Below are 16,805 nucleotides of genomic sequence, written 5' to 3' on the forward strand. Positions count from 1 at the left end.
GGGAATTTAAGAACACTTTATTCATTTCCTTCTGTAAAACCACACCAACAGGAGAAATCAAGGTTCAGTGTCATATCCCCAGTGCAACAAAACCCAAGTAATGAATAAATGAACCCAATGAACAAGTGACAGATGTGAGCAGTGCCCCAGATCCAGGCTCAGGCTTTCACTTAGGAACCTATACTTGAGCCATTCTTCCCAAGGTCTCAGTTTTTGACCTCAGAATAAATTGTTTCCAAATTCCAATTCAGTTCCTCCCTCTCTCTCACCCACCCACTCCACCCCCGACCCTCCGTGGTCACCACAGGATCTGAACAATTTCTTATTCTTTACCAAATCTGTTTACCTTCCCGTTTACCTCATTGATCAGAATATGATCAACTGGTTCACCAAATCATGGTCACCTAGCTCATCTATTTATTGCATTACCTCTGTTTCTTCTAACTAAATACACCCTCAAAAACAGTTCCATACATGCTTGCCCATAGATGGATGGATCTCTTCTAGGAAGGTAAGAGTTCTCCTTGCCTGCCACTTATTCTAATAATTTCTCCCTGTTGACATTCAATCAAATATTTTCCTGGTTAGTTTTATCTATTGTATGAAGCAGTAAAAGAGTCTTTTCCTAATGTCTATAAATGCTACTTGGTGACACTGGTGGAAGCCACCCACTTCCCATATCCTGAATCCCCAGGGTTGACCAGGCTATACTATATGACTCCCCTCACTCAGTCACAGTTGATTGGAACAGAAGTCAACTCCTGCCTCAAACCAGACCAATCACATCTCTCCCAGGAGTATGGAATTCCAGCACACTCTAAGCTGGTCACTGGAGGGGCAGTGATCTTGAGGAGCTAGGGATGACCCAGCATGAGATAGGAGAAGCAGACAACCTGCAGGAAGAGGAAGGGAAGAGGCGGATACGTTGAAGTAGAGATGAAGGACAGTAGCAGTGCTCCCTGAGTTCCAGAATGCTCCATATCACATTCCAGTCCCTTCCTGAGGTCATACTGCATTCAGTACAATAACTCCAAGCCCCAAATGCAATCCTCCAATGAAGACAGCTTAAGCTAATACAAGAGGGATTCTGTCATTGACAACCAAAGGACTCCAAACAATGAAGGAAGAGTGAGCGACCTGGACTGGGATGTGCTCAGTTCTTCCCCGTGGTGGACTGAGAGCCTCCTGCATGGACAGCAACATGCTAAGCAGCCAGAACATACAAACAGAACCATATCACCAAGTCTGATAAAGGAGGCATTATCGCTATCATATTTAATTGACAGATGAGATCAGAGGTGAAAGTCGCATTCAAAATCATACAGGCAACAACTGGCAGAGCAGGATTAAAAAAACAGAAAAGCAGACCTCTTTGGCTTCTGAAAACTATACTCTCAACTACCAAGCCTCAGCATATTCGCATATGCCCTTAGCAAAGTGCTGGGGGAGCTAATAGGTTTGCATATAACTTCCTGTTACCCCTAGTCTCTGCTTCATCCAACTGCTGAACTCCCTCTAAAAGGTGAAGTCTCTGATCCCAGCACATGGTGAATGGTGAAGCTCAGCAAGCCAGTCCAAGAGGCCTGGCTGAGAGGAAGGCATGGTGCTGCGGACAGTCCACTGCCTGGGGTAGCGCTTGAGGGTCAAAGGAGCACTCACCTCCATGATTCAGGAATGAGCAGTGGGGGGAAGGACTAGGAAGAGGAGAGCCACACTGGGCACAGATGCATTTGGTTCAAACGTGGCAGTGACACTCATCCGAGAGACATTAGACACAGGCTGTGTCAAGGTTCAGGGGAGTGAAGGCATGTAGCTCTCACTATATAGTTGCCTCTGGACCTCAAGTAACTTGGAAGATGCTGAGGGGAGGAGGGGCAAAAGACTCTCCCTCCAGGCACAGGAAGATTCTGAATCTGATGCCTACAGACAGATTCAGTCTAATGCCAGTGAGGAAAACGAATGTCCAAAATGAGCAAATGGTTTAGTCCTTTGAAGAACAACTAACCCAGCTATTAGAGCTGCTAATGACAAAGCAAAGACCAAATTTTCAGGAATGACATTTCCAAGCACACGGACTGAATTTTTTCTTCATTGTCTACAATGATGTATTGTCAGAATAAAACAATGACTTTTTTCTAAAATTGATGTGCAGAAAGGAAGGGATTATCTACACCCTCGCTGTTCAATGTGGTGGCCACTTTACTGTCCACAACAGCTACTAAGCGGGTGAAATGTGTTTAATCCAAATGAATATGTTCTGTCAGTGCAAAATACACATCAGGCTCCAGGGATTTAGGATGAGAAGAGGAATGCAAAATAATTTACTAATAGTGTCTCATATAGGTTTATGTTCAAACAATCGTACTTTAGATTTACTGGATGAAATAAAAATACATTATTTAAATGATTTCTTTTTTAACTTTTTTTTTAGGTGGATTCCTGTGTCTTCACGTGATCTTTTCCTCTGTGTATATCTGTGTCCTGATCTCCTCTTCTTATAGAGACACAAGCCATAGTGGATGGGCACCCACTCCAATGATCTCATTTAAATGAATTTTCTCTTTAAAGACTCCAAATGTAATCACATTCTGAGGTTCTGGGGATTAGGAATTCAACATAGGAATTTGGAAGAATGGATTGTAATCCAGGCCATAACAGCATGACATGGTCCTGGGGTTAAAACTTGGATTCAGCATTTACTAGCTACATGGTCTTCAGGAAGAGATTTTCCTTCTCTTTCCCTGAAATTTCTTACCTTTCAAACAGAATCTATTTGTTTATTTTATAAACGCATCCCTCCTCAGTAATGAAGCTTGCACTGAGAACTTAAATACAACAAATCAGAACACAGGCTGAAGACTCCAGACCCAAGAAGCAGATGAGCCAGTTGCAGTGCAATAGGAAAATTCTATGGAGCTGCAGGTTTGAATGGAGAATTACGACTCCAGAGGGCTTCGTGAACATTTCAAACTATCCAGAGAGCAGGGTGCAAGGCCCTCCTTTTTGAAATAAGTTTTTAAAGTAATTTGTATGGATATTAAAATGGCAAAAAAAAAACAAATTTAGTAAGAAGTTACTATTTTCATCCATCAAATTGACAAATATAGTAAAAAATAATAATAATACTTAGGTCCTACTAGGATGTATAGGGAAAAAGTAAATTTCTATCCCTCGTGCAGGTTAAATTTCTTAATAGACATAAAATTCTTAACTGATCAAATGCTTATATAAAATTCTTGACCAATTAATTTCATTTCTCATCATTATGCTAAGAAAATATCATAAATATAAATGATACAAATAAAGACATATTCAGAGTTACTCATTATTGCATTCTATGTAATATTGAGAAACTAGAAATAACTTAATATAACTTAAAAGTAGATTGGTTGGGCTGAGGATATAGCTCAGTTGGTAGAGTGCTTGTCTCCCATGTACAAGGTTCTGGGTTTGATCCCCAACACCACAAAAAAAAAATGTGAATTTGCCAAATACACATCGGTACAATATAGAAATGGAAAAACATTGTCCTCAAGATTATTTTTCTAGTGAGATACCTACAACTTGAGGAAATATTCATGATACAGATGCTTAGCAGAAAAAGAGTGGTACAAAATTATTCAGTATAATCCTAAAGAGATTATAAGAGAAAAAAAGACTGGAAGTTGAAAGTCAAATGCTTTCAGTGGATGTTTCTGGGTGTTTATTGCTGAGACACATAACCATTTTGCAGAAAACAAACCAAAAAAAAAAAAAAACTACTCTTTTTGTAATTAAGAATGGAAAAAAGAATTTCAGATAGTACTAAAGATTTTTAATTTGTTGTGATCCATCAGGGGTGTTCATTAGTCATACTTTAGACAAAAATGCCTGCACTCAGGGTTCTAAGACACAGCATTACACACACACACACACACACACACACATACACGCACACACACTCCAGCCTCTGACTCTGTGCATTCCACACTTGGTTTCTCCGCCATACTTTAGGCACCATAGAACACGTTCATGTCATGACACAGCCTCTGGCCTCAAACCTTCATGTCACAATATACCCGCGTCACATGTGAGTCGTCACAGTAGGTGGTACCAGAGTTCTTAGACGTGATTTCCACACTGAAGGGACTAGCAATTACCTACCTACACCTAGAAACAACTGCGAATGACAAACTGGAAACCCCAACCAAGTATATCCCGAATTCGACTTCTTTTTAGCCAGATCCCCAAAGTCCCTGAGGCCACCATGACAGCAAGAGGAGACGGAGGGACAGCACCAATGTCAGAGAGGATGAGAGGGTCACCTTGACCTTCTATCTCAGCAAACCTGTTTAGAAATAAGCAGCCATGGGAACACATGGCCAGGGCCCTAGTGAGGGCTCAGTGGCTGTGGGGTGAAGGGGGTGCAGTGTGTAACCTGGGAAAATCACTGAGGACCAGATGGCAGGGGACTCTGAAGTCAGGTGATAGGGAGCCAGCCCTAATCTACCAGGTAGCAGTGGGCTACGGCAGCTTTCCCTCTTACAAAGAAAACAGCATGACTGTGTTTTAGGAGATAAAACCATGAAAAGGGTAGTTTGGGGTTCACTGTTTTATTTCCTCCCCTTAATTCATAGCAGTTTTTTTTTTTATAGCTCTCATTCCCCCACAAAAGAAGACTTGTTTATTTTGTTTTGTTTTGTTTTTATGTAAGGGTTGTTAAGTGCAAAAAATCTACACTATATAAAAGAGATTGAGGATAATTTTTTTTAGAAAAAATGAGCTGGGGCTATAGCTCAGTGGTAGAGCGTCTGCCTCGCACATGTGAGGCACTGGGGTTGATCCTCAGCACCACATAAAAATAAATAAAGGTATTGTGTCCATCTACAACTAAAAAACACAACAAAACACCTCCTGCCAACCAATTCCACCATATTAACTTAAGTAACTTAATCATACAAGTGGATAAAAGGGATCAGAATATGGACTGCAAAGTAAAAATTCCTGAGTTTATAACTTGGCTTTACTGCTTCCTAACTGTGTGACCCTGGGCAAATGATTTCTGTTCCATGACCTCAGCTTTCTCATCTGTAAAATGGGAAACATAATAGAAGCTGAGTGTTGAGTCTTGCAGGTGAAGTGAGCTAATGCACTTCCAGCACAGGGCTCGGTTCCTGACTCCAGGTTAGGTGGGGTTATTATTTTTGCCTTTAGTCCAGTCCCCAAGAGGATAGGTTTTATTGAGTCCCCACCTTGGCAAGGACCTCTCGTGGTTCTTTATCATTATGTCAGTCATGAAAACATTCAGAGCCAAGCTAAACATTCCCCTTGAAGCAGCAGGCTGAATGTGTTGTAGCCCATTTCCGAAGTGGAGGACTCGGGGGGGAGCTGTAAGGTGCTGGGGAGATGAGTCACTCCAAAGGGACAGAGAGAAGAGAGCCAAGACAAACTGCATTAGTCGGGAGTCTTTGGGCTTCAAGAGACCAAAGCCCAGATCAGACATAGTTAAGAACAAAGGGACAGTATTGGCTCCGAGTCCCTAAGAGAAATGGGTCGGGGCGGGGGAAACTTGCAAAGGACACATCTGGATCCAGGAGTTCACATGGGATTGTCAAGTGTCCCAGTTTTTCTCTCAGTTTTGTTTCTATATGTTCTCTCATTTTTTTTTTCCTCTCTAGCTGTCACGATGCAGAGGGAGATGGACCTTGCCCCAAACACTCCAGACCTCCTTCACTTCTGTTTAGCAAATCCAAAGAAACAAAGGAGTATTCATGTATTAAAAGTGAGAAAAGAGATCTCATTGGCTTGAGTCATGTGTCCAGAGATGGTAGGACTCTGTCCTTGGCAACCCCACCAGAACCCCAAGGAGAGACAGATAAGGCTATATTCCCAAGAGAAGGAATGTAGGGAGGCAAAACAGAGATGATAGATGCCACTTCACAAGGGTCATCAAGGTTAAGTTCCATCGTTGGGTTTCCAACCATGTTAGTCAGCTGTATGTCACTGTAACAAAATACCTGAAATTGCCAACTTATAAAAAGAAAAGGTTTGTTTTGTCTTACACTCTGGGAGATTTTAATCCATGATTGGTTGGCTCTATTTGTTTGGGGCCTGCCTTGAGATACCACATTAAGGCAGGAGTGCATGGGCAGAGTGAAAGCAGGAAGAAAGAGTGAAAGGGGTGCCATATTACCCTTTAAGGGCATGCCATCACTCCCAGTGACCTAAAGACTTTCTAGGTTGCTCTATCTCCTAAAGGCTCCAATTCTCAAGAGTACACCCTATGGACAAAGCCTTTAACACAAGGACCTTGGAGAACACTTATCCAAACCATAGCATTAACCACCCCCAAAAAATTGAAATTCTCATTTCAAGCCTCAATTCCTACTTGTGAGATGTAGGCTTCTTGGAGGCCTCAGACCTGGGAGTCTGTCTCCCACCTGCTTCCTTGCAACAGGAGGCCTGGATTGGCAGCCTGGGCTGCAGCTGTGGGCACTGAGAGAGGCAGGCCTCAGCATTCTTGTGCCAAAGGCTGCTGAGTCAAAGGGCCGTGGGCCAAGGCTCGGGTTGCTCATCCTGCTCCTCTTAGATGGGTGGTATTGAAAAATCTCCAGGAGCTGCAGGGCTGCTGTGCGGGTAAGGTAATTGGAGATGGTGATGGTGAAACATTCAGGGGAAATTCAGGAGCCAAATGCCTCTCCTAGAGGTGCATTAAAAGTATCTGTAATTGAGCAACCCAAACGGCAGGCATCTCTGGGAGTTTCCCAACAGAGCCTGATCAGATAACTCCCTCCCGCCATGGGAGGGAGAATCCTTCCGCTCAGACACACCTGGGTTTCTCCACCCCTTCCTACCTGCAGACTCTTAGCTTTCCTTATCTCTCTGAGCCTCCACTTTTGTATTCATAAATTAAGAATTATAAATTTTGTCTGAAACAATACAATACAAAAAAGTAAACAATAATGGTTACAGATATATTGGGGTTTCTTATTTTTCTTAAGTCAGTTTCACTAAATTACATTTTTCTTTAAAGTGTTCCTTTCCAAAAGATTTCCAAGATTTTCATATAAAATTATTCACATATTATTTTGTTATTTGTAATATCCACCTGCTGCATATGCACTGATTGGCCTTTTCGTTTTCTGCCTTTTCAGAGTCTGACCTTAATTAATTGATCATCATTAATGTGTTTTATGTTTATATTATTAAATTTTGTTCTTATTTTATTATTGCCTTCCTGTATTACTGAAACTTTTGTGTATTTAACCTTCCAGTCTTTCCCTATATTATTAAGTTCATTATAAACATTTAAGGCTATAAATATCACTCTAAGTACTGCTTTGGATGCACTCTCTAATGATTGACATATAGAATTTTCATTACTATTCAGTTATAAATCTTTCTTGTACAACATATTTTATGATTTCTCATTTGAACCATGATTTTTTTTAGAATTGGGTTTTTTAAATTTCAAATCTATGTGTACTTTTTAAAGCTATTTTACCCACAATTATGTTCCTATTGTTTATATGGCAGAATACTTGACACAAAGTAAATGATCAAATATTATTGGAAATAAAATCAGAAAAGAGGAGGAGAGAAAAGAGGGAATGATGGAGAAAAGGATGATGAGAGGGAGGTCACCATAGGGACCCTAATTGGTTTGATCAAAATTGAACAGAGACAGTTCTGCTTCCTGACAGATATTAGGATGGTCAAAGAGGTAAGCAGAGGGTGGTTGCCATGCCCCCAGTTCCAAATGTGAACATCTTAGAGGAATTGGGGGATTACCTGAATCTTAGATCCAAATCTGTGCTCCTCCTGCACATGTGCCAGCCAGGTGCCCACCGCCAGCTAAAAAGGACAGGCAGCCAGAATCTCCCAGCAGGCCCCTGAGCTCTCACTTGGAGGCAGAGAATGGAGGATGGAGAAATAACTTGAGTAATTGGAGCAAAGTTGGTAAGATGCCAGCAGGTCAGGTAAATGGACACGTTCCCCCAGCTGCAGAGGACACTGCCTTCCTTCTGCATCTCTTTCTAACTGCTTGCTCACTCCTGAAGAAGGCCCAACAGCATGGAACCCAACAACTTCCACTTTCTAACATGAGAGTGACAGTGGCAGCCAGTCATCAGCCCAGCTGGTCACATACAACTTGCCCGCCCCATGTCTCATACGCGTCCCACATGGTCTTCATCAGTGCTCCCAGTGTTCCTTAAAAATGGTCCACTGCCTATCTGGTCTCAGATCCTTTTGATACCCTTCCTCTGATCTGCTCTGGGACTTACATTCTTCAGGGTCCCTTGTCCCCTCACTTTCTGGTAATTTCATCCAGGGGGAAGTACTAGAGGAAGGTTGAAGGGGGAAAATCTCCCTATGCCACACCCTTTCACTTGACTCCCTGCATCGACTAAGGCTGAGATTATGATTCCTCCATGGTACCCACCCCACTTGTCATAAACTGCCATGTTTTTAGCTCCTGGGGACTGGCAGATATCTGGGATTTGGTAAAAATACCAGATCCTGTGGTGCTTCATCCTGAAGGCCAGTAGTAGCTTCCTGTCCTGACTAAAATCTGGGGTACCTCTCAGTTTTTTTTCAGCTACTTGTATGACTAATTCCTTGAATTAAATCCCCGGTGTTTGAAATACCGAAGTAAATTCCCATTTCTTGGCAGGAAATTGACTATTACAAACCCATGTTACAGATGGACCCTGGAGTGAAGTTCAAAGAAGGCAAGAAAGAAGGTATGGAAATATCAGTAAAGAAAACACCAGCACAGACTGGGGTCACAAGTAATCCTGATGCTTGCTAGCTGTATGATCTGAACTTCAGTTTCTCCAATGGCAAACAGAGATGCTGGCAACACCTACAGGTTAGAACTGTTGTGGAGGTGAAATCAGCAAATATTGCTAATAGTTCAACTAAGTAGAGAGCCTGGCACATGGCCACACAGCTAAATATTGATAGCACTGGGACCCGAATTTCCTATTCTGTGCTCACCGCCCCACCACCCACCCCATGCCAAGCAGCCTGAACCAAGTTGTTCATGAGTGAGGTTCCCATGAAGGGATTTCTGTCCCAACCTTGTGGACTAGATCCTTTCCTTAGAAAATTTCCCCTAAAGACTCGTATCTCCTTCCACTGTCTCCCCTGACATAGAACATACCTCCCCACTCACCTCACTAGGTAAGTGCAAGTGACTCTCAAGCTGGTTTGTCTTCCTTTGTTCCCCTAAGGGGCCAGACCTCAGGTATGGTTGCAGAATGTGACCTTCCCTGCTGACTCCCAGCATCCAGGAGGGCTGGCAGAGATTCCAACACCTCAGGAACCACCTGAACCAACCCAGGGGTGTAATTAAGTGAGGTTTGAAGGCAACCCTGCCAATCTGGAATTGATCCTCCTCCTTTCAACACAAAGAAGATAGGTCTGCAATGCCCTGTTAGGACCAGCCTGGCCACTCACCCAGGAAGAAGAAACTAGTCTTTGAATTCTTCCCTGACTTCCTTTGAGTCAAGTATTTTGGGCCCAAAGTCTCGAACCTTAGTGTCTAATGAATCCCATCTCTCCTTCTCTCTTCTAGAAGAAATATTTCCTTGACCATCAGTGCTGAAGCCCCTTACACTCATTTTTCAGTTTCAGGAATGAACCTCTGCAGTCCACAGAGTCTTGGACACAAGAAGAGAAGGTTGTGCTGGCATAATATTCACCCATCTACAGCCAGCCATTGTGGACTACGTATGCTCTCCACGCATACCATTTGCAACCTCCTGGATGGTTTGATCCCCTAGGCATGCCCAAGTCCCAGGAAGCAAGAGTCTCAGCATATGCATATAATATCTGACACGGTTACTCATTAATTTACCAAAATTGCTATGGTTCCAACATCATTCGTCCTATAGACAGAAAAAAAATCATCCTATCTCCTATAAGGGAGAAACAAAGCAGGGTCAAATCCATCCCTTTATGAGCTGAATACTTTTTGTTATTTCTTGAATTTCAAATTATTCTAAAACTCACAGTCTCTTAAGTAATGCAGAATATAATTAGAAAGCTAATCATCTCCCCTAACTTCCAGAGGTACACTTACGTTAATAACCAGGTACAATTTTATTTGCTTTTTTACTCTATTTGTAAAATATAAATAGGGCTTGAAGTTTGGGTAAATGTGTTGTTTGATTTGGTTTGTTTACAAAAATGGGATCATACTACATAAACTATTTGGGAAGTTACTTTTGTCAGTCCATAGATCATATATAGCACTTCAGGTCCATACACTTATACCTGATTCTTTCCAACAGCAGTATCATTTATCCGTTAACAAATCATAGATAGCATTTCGAATTAATCCTTTTACATCTGATTGTTCCCAACTGCAACAACACATGTCATATCATGACACATTCAACTATTCCCCTACCAATGAGTGGGAAATATACTTTCATGGTGGTCAGCCATTGACATTCAGGGATTTATTTGTTACAGCATCTGACATTACACTAACCCAGTGATTTTTAAAATGTGGTTCCTAGACCAGCAGTATTAGGATCACCTAGAAAATTGTTAGAAATGCAATATTTTGGCCAAGTTCCACACTTACCAGATCAGAAACTCTGAGGATGGATCTCAGGAGCCTGTGTTTTAACAAGCCCTACAAGTGTTTCTGATATATGTTTAAGTTCAAGAAAACACTACCTTAACTCACACCATGTCATTCCTGGCCTGTGAGGGCTATGTTCATTTGCTCACCTCTGCAAACAATTGCAGCAACTGCAACTGGGTGCCAGCCTCTGTGCAGATAGTGTTTTACCATCTGTAGGAACCCAAGAAGTTTCTAGGGATAAAAAAAAAAATCAAGTGTTTAAGCAAGTTACACCATCACCACCAATTAGTTTATTTATTAATTAGCTCAGTCAGTCATTCTTTTGGGATGTATTGAATTTGTAGTCACAGACCATGAATAAATCAAACATATACCCGTGTCTAATATATTCAGAAAAATGTGACAGGCAAATCTTCCCTGAATGGCTTGGATGCCATTCCATAGGTGCAAAAGATGTTGCAATTGATAAGTTCTGTCTGCTAAAGATCAATCATCTGGAAATGCAGTCCTGGAAGCTGTAAGAGTGTAGAAAGAATGTGGGAGATGGAAGCAGAGAGAACAGGGCTTGAATCCTGGAACCCACCCCCACCCCAATCCACAACTCTCTGAGCTCTGCTTTTGCATCTGAAAGCCTGTGGTGGTAATAAAACCTACCTATAGGGCTTAGGTCCAAACTGTATTCTGTAGCTCCTCAGGGAACGTTGTCAGTCAGCCTAGTGCCAATGCTTCTCAGTGACTGTCAAGAGATTGAAAAATTGAGGAAGGAATTAATGAACTATCTCATGCTGCCTTCATGTCATGAATTAGAGCATGTGTCATTGCTGCCTTCTGCAGGAGGCCCTTGGGAGGCAAAGATGGAGTGGAGGATGAGGATGGCATGCGGGAGGGCAGGAAGCCAGCTGTGAGGCCCTGAGCTTGGCTCTCCATTCATGAGCTATGAATGAAATGGTGATGAGGCTAGTACCAGGGTTTTCAAACTTGAGTACGCATTGGGATCCTCTGGAGGTTTGGTAAAGCCCCAAAGGCTGGCTCTCAGCCCCAAGTTTTCAAACTCAGTAGATTTGTGCTCAAAGTTTGTATTTCTAACATGTTTCCAGGGGCTGCTGCTGCTGCTGCTGCTGCTGCTGGTCCATGATCCACCTTTGAGAACAATTAGATTGGCATATTGCCAGATACTTATCACAATAAAAGCTGATTTACCACTAAAAGAACTGTCTGGTCCAGGGGCTCCTAGTTGGCAAGAGGAGGAGACTGCTCCAGTCAGTCACCTAGTACCCAGGTATGGAGGTTAACCTCCTCCCAGAAGATGACCAAACAGGTGGAAAAGCTCAACTGCTTCTTAAGCTTCCCAGCCAGAAAGCAATTCACATCACTTCCATTCACATGCCCTAGGCCCTGCCTCATGCAGAAAGACCTGGAAAATGCAGTCCTTGAATGGGTCATTGCTTCTCCATAAGTCACTTCTTCCTAGACATGCAAAGGGAGCACAGATCTTTAGTGACAAGCCAACTGCCACATAAGATGTGTCCTCTTCCTATCTCCAAAACTCAGGCCTGGCCACTGGGAAGTGGGCTAGCCCAGCCACAGCCCCAAGCCAGATGCCTGGAGGTTAAACAGAGCATACTATGAAATAAGCAGGAGAAGGGGAGCCTTCCCTTCATACCCCATATCTGTGTCACAGACTTGAGCTCACCAATATGTCCACTCCCTGCCCTGTCCTCTGCAGGAGCCATGTGATACAGCAGAACCCAGAATTTTGGTCAAGTGGAAGAGTCATCACTTACCAGTTGTGTGACCTTGGACTTCCCTGGCCCTGGTGTTCATTGTGGCCAGTTGCTGCTGATGTGGACAAATGAACTTCCATGCCCACCTATACACTAGAATCACCAGGTGAACTTTAAAAACACACAAAAGTATTTATTGAAGCATTTTATATTTACCCTAAAGTACTAAATCACCTGGAGAACAAAGCAGTCTATCTTTAGGCTCAGAATTCAGGTTAGGAAATTAAAAGAAGACAAGATAAGTCGAAGAGCTCTATTAGAACTCATGGTGACCATAGTCAACAACAATCTATTCTTGAAAATTGCCAGGAGAATAAATTTTAAGAGTTCTCAATACAAAAAAAGAGTAATAAGTCCGTGAAGTAATGTTAATTAGCTCAATTTAACCACTCCACAAGGTATACATATATCAAAACATGTTGTACTCAATAAATATATACAGTTTTTGACAGCTAAAGTTAAAGGTTTGATTTTTTTAAAAAAGAAGAGACAAATATTTACAATGTTTTTCATAAAAGATAAAAAAGAAAAAAAGAAGAGAAGAGATATTAAAGGCCAAAATAGCATGGCTTCTGGGGATGTTGTGGATTTGCACTGAGTCAGTTTAGCTAAACTAGAACTATGTTTCCCAGAATTCCCCTCTCGGCATGGTTCTGAGTCAGCCTAGGCCCCAAGAGACATGAAGGAGCAGCAGCAGCAGCCAGACTTCGGTTTTGTTGTTCTGTTTTGTTTTAACAACTCAGAGGTAGCTATGGGGGTGGGGTGAGCACCTAGACCCACATCCCTGGGCTGTGGTGGTGCACCCACGTCACTGCTGGTTGCAAGCTCACCTGGTCAGTCCGGGGCAGCACCTGCTGCGGCTCCTGTACTCTCTGCCAGGCACCCTCCTCCAGCTTGCCCACCTCTTGGCCCAGGAGCCATCAAATGACATGAAAGTGCTCACCAGCCTCTCCAGCAGGCCGTGGGTCATGAATCTTCAGAGCTGGAGATTCAAAGGAGATGAAAGGCTGTCGGGGACGCAAGGCACCCTCAGATTCCTCTTTGTCTTTGCCCTCCAGCTCCTGCCTTTCCTTCCCCCACAGCCTGCCCTGTTGACTTCTGCCCCAAACACAGAAGCAACAGCCTCCTGTAGAGCGTTTGACCAGCTGCCCAAAATTGCATAGGACCAGACCCTCCCACCAACGCCCTTATTCTCTGTTGTTCTAGTAGTTTCCCATCTTCTCTGGTTGAATCTTGATGAGGATACAGGAACTTTTCTTCCAACACTCTCATTTAATTTTCACAAACCCCTCAAGAAGAAGATATTATTTGGAGTCCTATTTTAGAGATGAGTGAACTGAGGATCAGAGAAGCTAACCATTTGTCCAAGACCCCACAGCTAGTGAGTAGAACCAGGGCTGAGATGTGAGCCCAGGTGTCTCAAACTCCAGAGCACTCTTAACCACTGCGCCATTTTGTCAACTCCTTAAGATTAAAACTGGGCCCCTTGATATGGCCAACTCCATACCAAAGTCTCACATGGGTCTGTGCCAGGACCCTGCTGTCCCCTCCCAGCTGTGCCCACTGCCTCAGGAGGGAGGGTCTTCCTTGACCAGGACCTGTCATCTGCAGAGGGAGGGTGGCCTTGCCTTTACTTTTGTTTAGTGGCTTCCCATGCAAAGGACAGATTCCCATGCCAAGAACAGAGGCCTGCCCAGGAGAGAGGTCCAGAGTGGTGGGCAGGGAAAGAGGCAGAAGAGGAAAATGATAGGAAAAAAAGCAGGGATGGGGGACAAAGACAGCAAAAGAAGAGTCACCAAGAAACAGAAAAGGGAGAGAAAAGAAACAAGATATGAAAGAAAGAAAGAAAGAAAGAAAGAAAGAAAGAAAGAAAGAAAGAAAGAAAGAAAGAAAGAAAGAAAGAAAGAAAGAAAACAACAGAGATAAACAGAAATAGAGAACAAATGGAAGAAAAGGATATTGAAGAAGTAGAACAAATAGAGGCATGAAAGATGTAAGAACAGAAGAAAGAGGAAGAGAGAGAATCAGAGGAGACACAGTGGGGAGGGAGAGAGTCTGTCAAGTTCTTAACCTAATGAACTCTTCTCCTCCTCCTCATATTCTTTGGGGGCATCCAGAATGGGATTCGTGACAGCCAGGTGCCTTGGGAAGGGAGGCGTCTTGGGGACTGCCCTTGGCATGCTGGACACTGGCCACATTTGACAAACCACCAAAAGACAGAGCCTCTGAGTCAGCTCTTTTCTTCCCAGCCCCACCTGCCCCACCTCTCCGGCTACTGTTCCAGGGATAATTACAGAAAGCCTGCTGGACTGGGGATTTATGAGCCTAGCGAGAGCCCGACTCCAGAGAGGGAGGAAAGACACGAGAGGAAGATGGTCACAGCCACCCACTGGGCTGGGCACTGAAAGATTCTATTACCTGTCCAGGCTAATGCTCAGGACACAGAGCCAACTCTTCCACCTTTCAGCCAAGCTTTCTACCTTTCCACCAGCCCCTCCTTTCACCAACCTTCATATCATTCCACTGAATGTGGTTTTTTTGGTTTTTTTGTTTGTTTTTAAAGAGAGAGAAAGAGAGAATTTAAATATTTATTTTCTTTAGTTTTCGGCGGACACAACATCTTTGTTGGTATGTGGTGCTGAGGATCAAACCTGGGCCACACGCATGCCAGGCGAGTGCGCTACCGCTTGAGCCACATCCCCAGCCCTCCACTGAATGTTTTGCACCTCCGCCATCTTTCCTGTTCCTTTGCCAGTGGTTCTACCATCTGCCAGTGCTGTCTTCTGTTGGACATCTCAGCTGTTTCTCTGCCATCCTCCATTTATCTATCTCTATTCTTCCCTCAACCACCCATCCATCAAATCTCCATGGTTCAGCTCACTCCTCATCTGCCCACCAGCTCCTCCACCCAACTGTCCACCTGCCCTCCATCTACTCACCCACCTTTACAGTTTGTCCACCTTCTACCAGTTTCCTGAACTTCCACAGAACCTGCCATTTTTTCTAGCCCACCCACCAACCCCTTTATCTTTGAAGAAGCCCCATATTTCAGAACTCCTTTATTTCCAACATCCTCCCCATCCAGGCCCCATTCCCCACTTATCTCCAAAATCTTTCGACCATCCACCAACCCCTTACCCATCTGTTAGCTAACTTCTCTATAAACTTGTTAACCCCTCTCCCCTTGCACCAACACCTCACCTGCCAGCCCCTCTGTTCTTTTCCAAAACCTCCATCCATCCACCAAAAATCTCCAATTCCTCTATACATTTTCTACCATCCACATCAATCCCTACACCCACATACCAACCCTTCTGTTCAGTGGACCATGCCTCCTTCTGCCTAGACTCACAACTCCACGTCTAATCCAACAATACCTACCCACACCCACCATCCCATCCATCCAGCCACTCAGCAACCCTTCCATGAATAATATGTCAACCTCTTCCTACACTGCTAACAATGTGTTCCTTCTATCCACCAAGCCCACAACAATGTGATAACCTCTTAATGCACCAACTGACTTCACAATGGCCCCAACCCAGGCCTCAGGAAGGTTCAGTAAAAAGAAAATGGGTTTGTAGAACTGCAGGTCTGGGCTGCAAGCTTGGTTTGGAATACATTGTCAATGTAGCTCAGCCCAGTGCTCCCTGGCCTACTCACGGCTTTAGGAAGGTCCTCAAGGACACTGAGGAAGCTGGACAGAGTGGAAAGGGAAGTGGGGTAAAGGTCCTCTTACCTCTGTTAAGGACGCTGGTAAAGTTAATTACAGGCAGCTCTGCACCCTGTCAGCTAACTGGACAGCACAGAGGAAGCCTCACCCCGCTGATAGCTGCCCCAGCCTGTCCTGCCTGCCTGATGGCACATCCAGGCCACAGTCCCCTCCTGTCTTTGAACCCTGGGGTTCTGTGCCAACTCCAAAGACCCTAAAAGGCAAACCTATGTTGGGCCAAGGCTTGGGCAGATTTTGCAGGCTGGGGTTTTAAGTGACTCCAAGCATCACATGACCCGATCAGCCCTATAATATGTTCCTATCCCTCTGCTTAAATATCAGCAAATTGTCTTGACTGCTTCGGGGCCAGATTAGACCCAAGTCAGGTGGGAATTACATCAAACCTAAGTATAAGTTGGGGAATCAGTGTGTGTTCTTCTCCTTGTATTTCCCAGCTGTCATTGGACTTCTCTGAGCCATGATGTCCTTGTTTTGGAAATGAGGATCAAAAAGCTCTTACATCCTACACAGGAATGTGATAGAAAAAGATAAACACACACACACACATTAGGATAAGGGTAGGCCCACAGTAGACCCCCATCGAGTGATACCTTCCCTTCATGTGGACTGGCCCTCGTGACCAAGGCCCGGTCATCTCTGTATTTCATGGAAAATGGGATGACATACTTCTAATCTAAGACCAAGCCACTTTGGCTGCCAAGTAAGGTCT

At 43.7% G+C, this 16,805-nt stretch overlaps 1 long non-coding RNA gene across 9 annotated transcripts in view; it reads right to left on the reverse strand.

Annotated features, from left to right (window-relative positions):
• The window catches only part of LOC144378131 (uncharacterized), a 149,664-nt gene that overhangs the window by 11,370 nt on the left and 121,489 nt on the right, over positions 1 to 16,805 (reverse strand). For 8 of the 9 annotated variants that reach the window (XR_013439703.1, XR_013439702.1, XR_013439704.1 and 5 more), the window contains 3 exons: positions 13,194 to 13,345; positions 11,234 to 11,315; positions 10,726 to 10,810 (listed from right to left, as the gene is read on the reverse strand). This is a non-coding gene — a long non-coding RNA (uncharacterized LOC144378131). Of the gene's footprint in view, positions 1 to 10,725; positions 10,811 to 11,233; positions 11,316 to 12,363; positions 12,475 to 13,193; positions 13,346 to 16,805 lie in introns of all 9 variants that reach the window. The other variant, XR_013439705.1, reaches the window with a different exon arrangement.

This window comes from Ictidomys tridecemlineatus, chromosome 5, assembly GCF_052094955.1.
Source record: "Ictidomys tridecemlineatus isolate mIctTri1 chromosome 5, mIctTri1.hap1, whole genome shotgun sequence".
NCBI lineage: Eukaryota > Metazoa > Chordata > Mammalia > Rodentia > Sciuridae > Ictidomys > Ictidomys tridecemlineatus.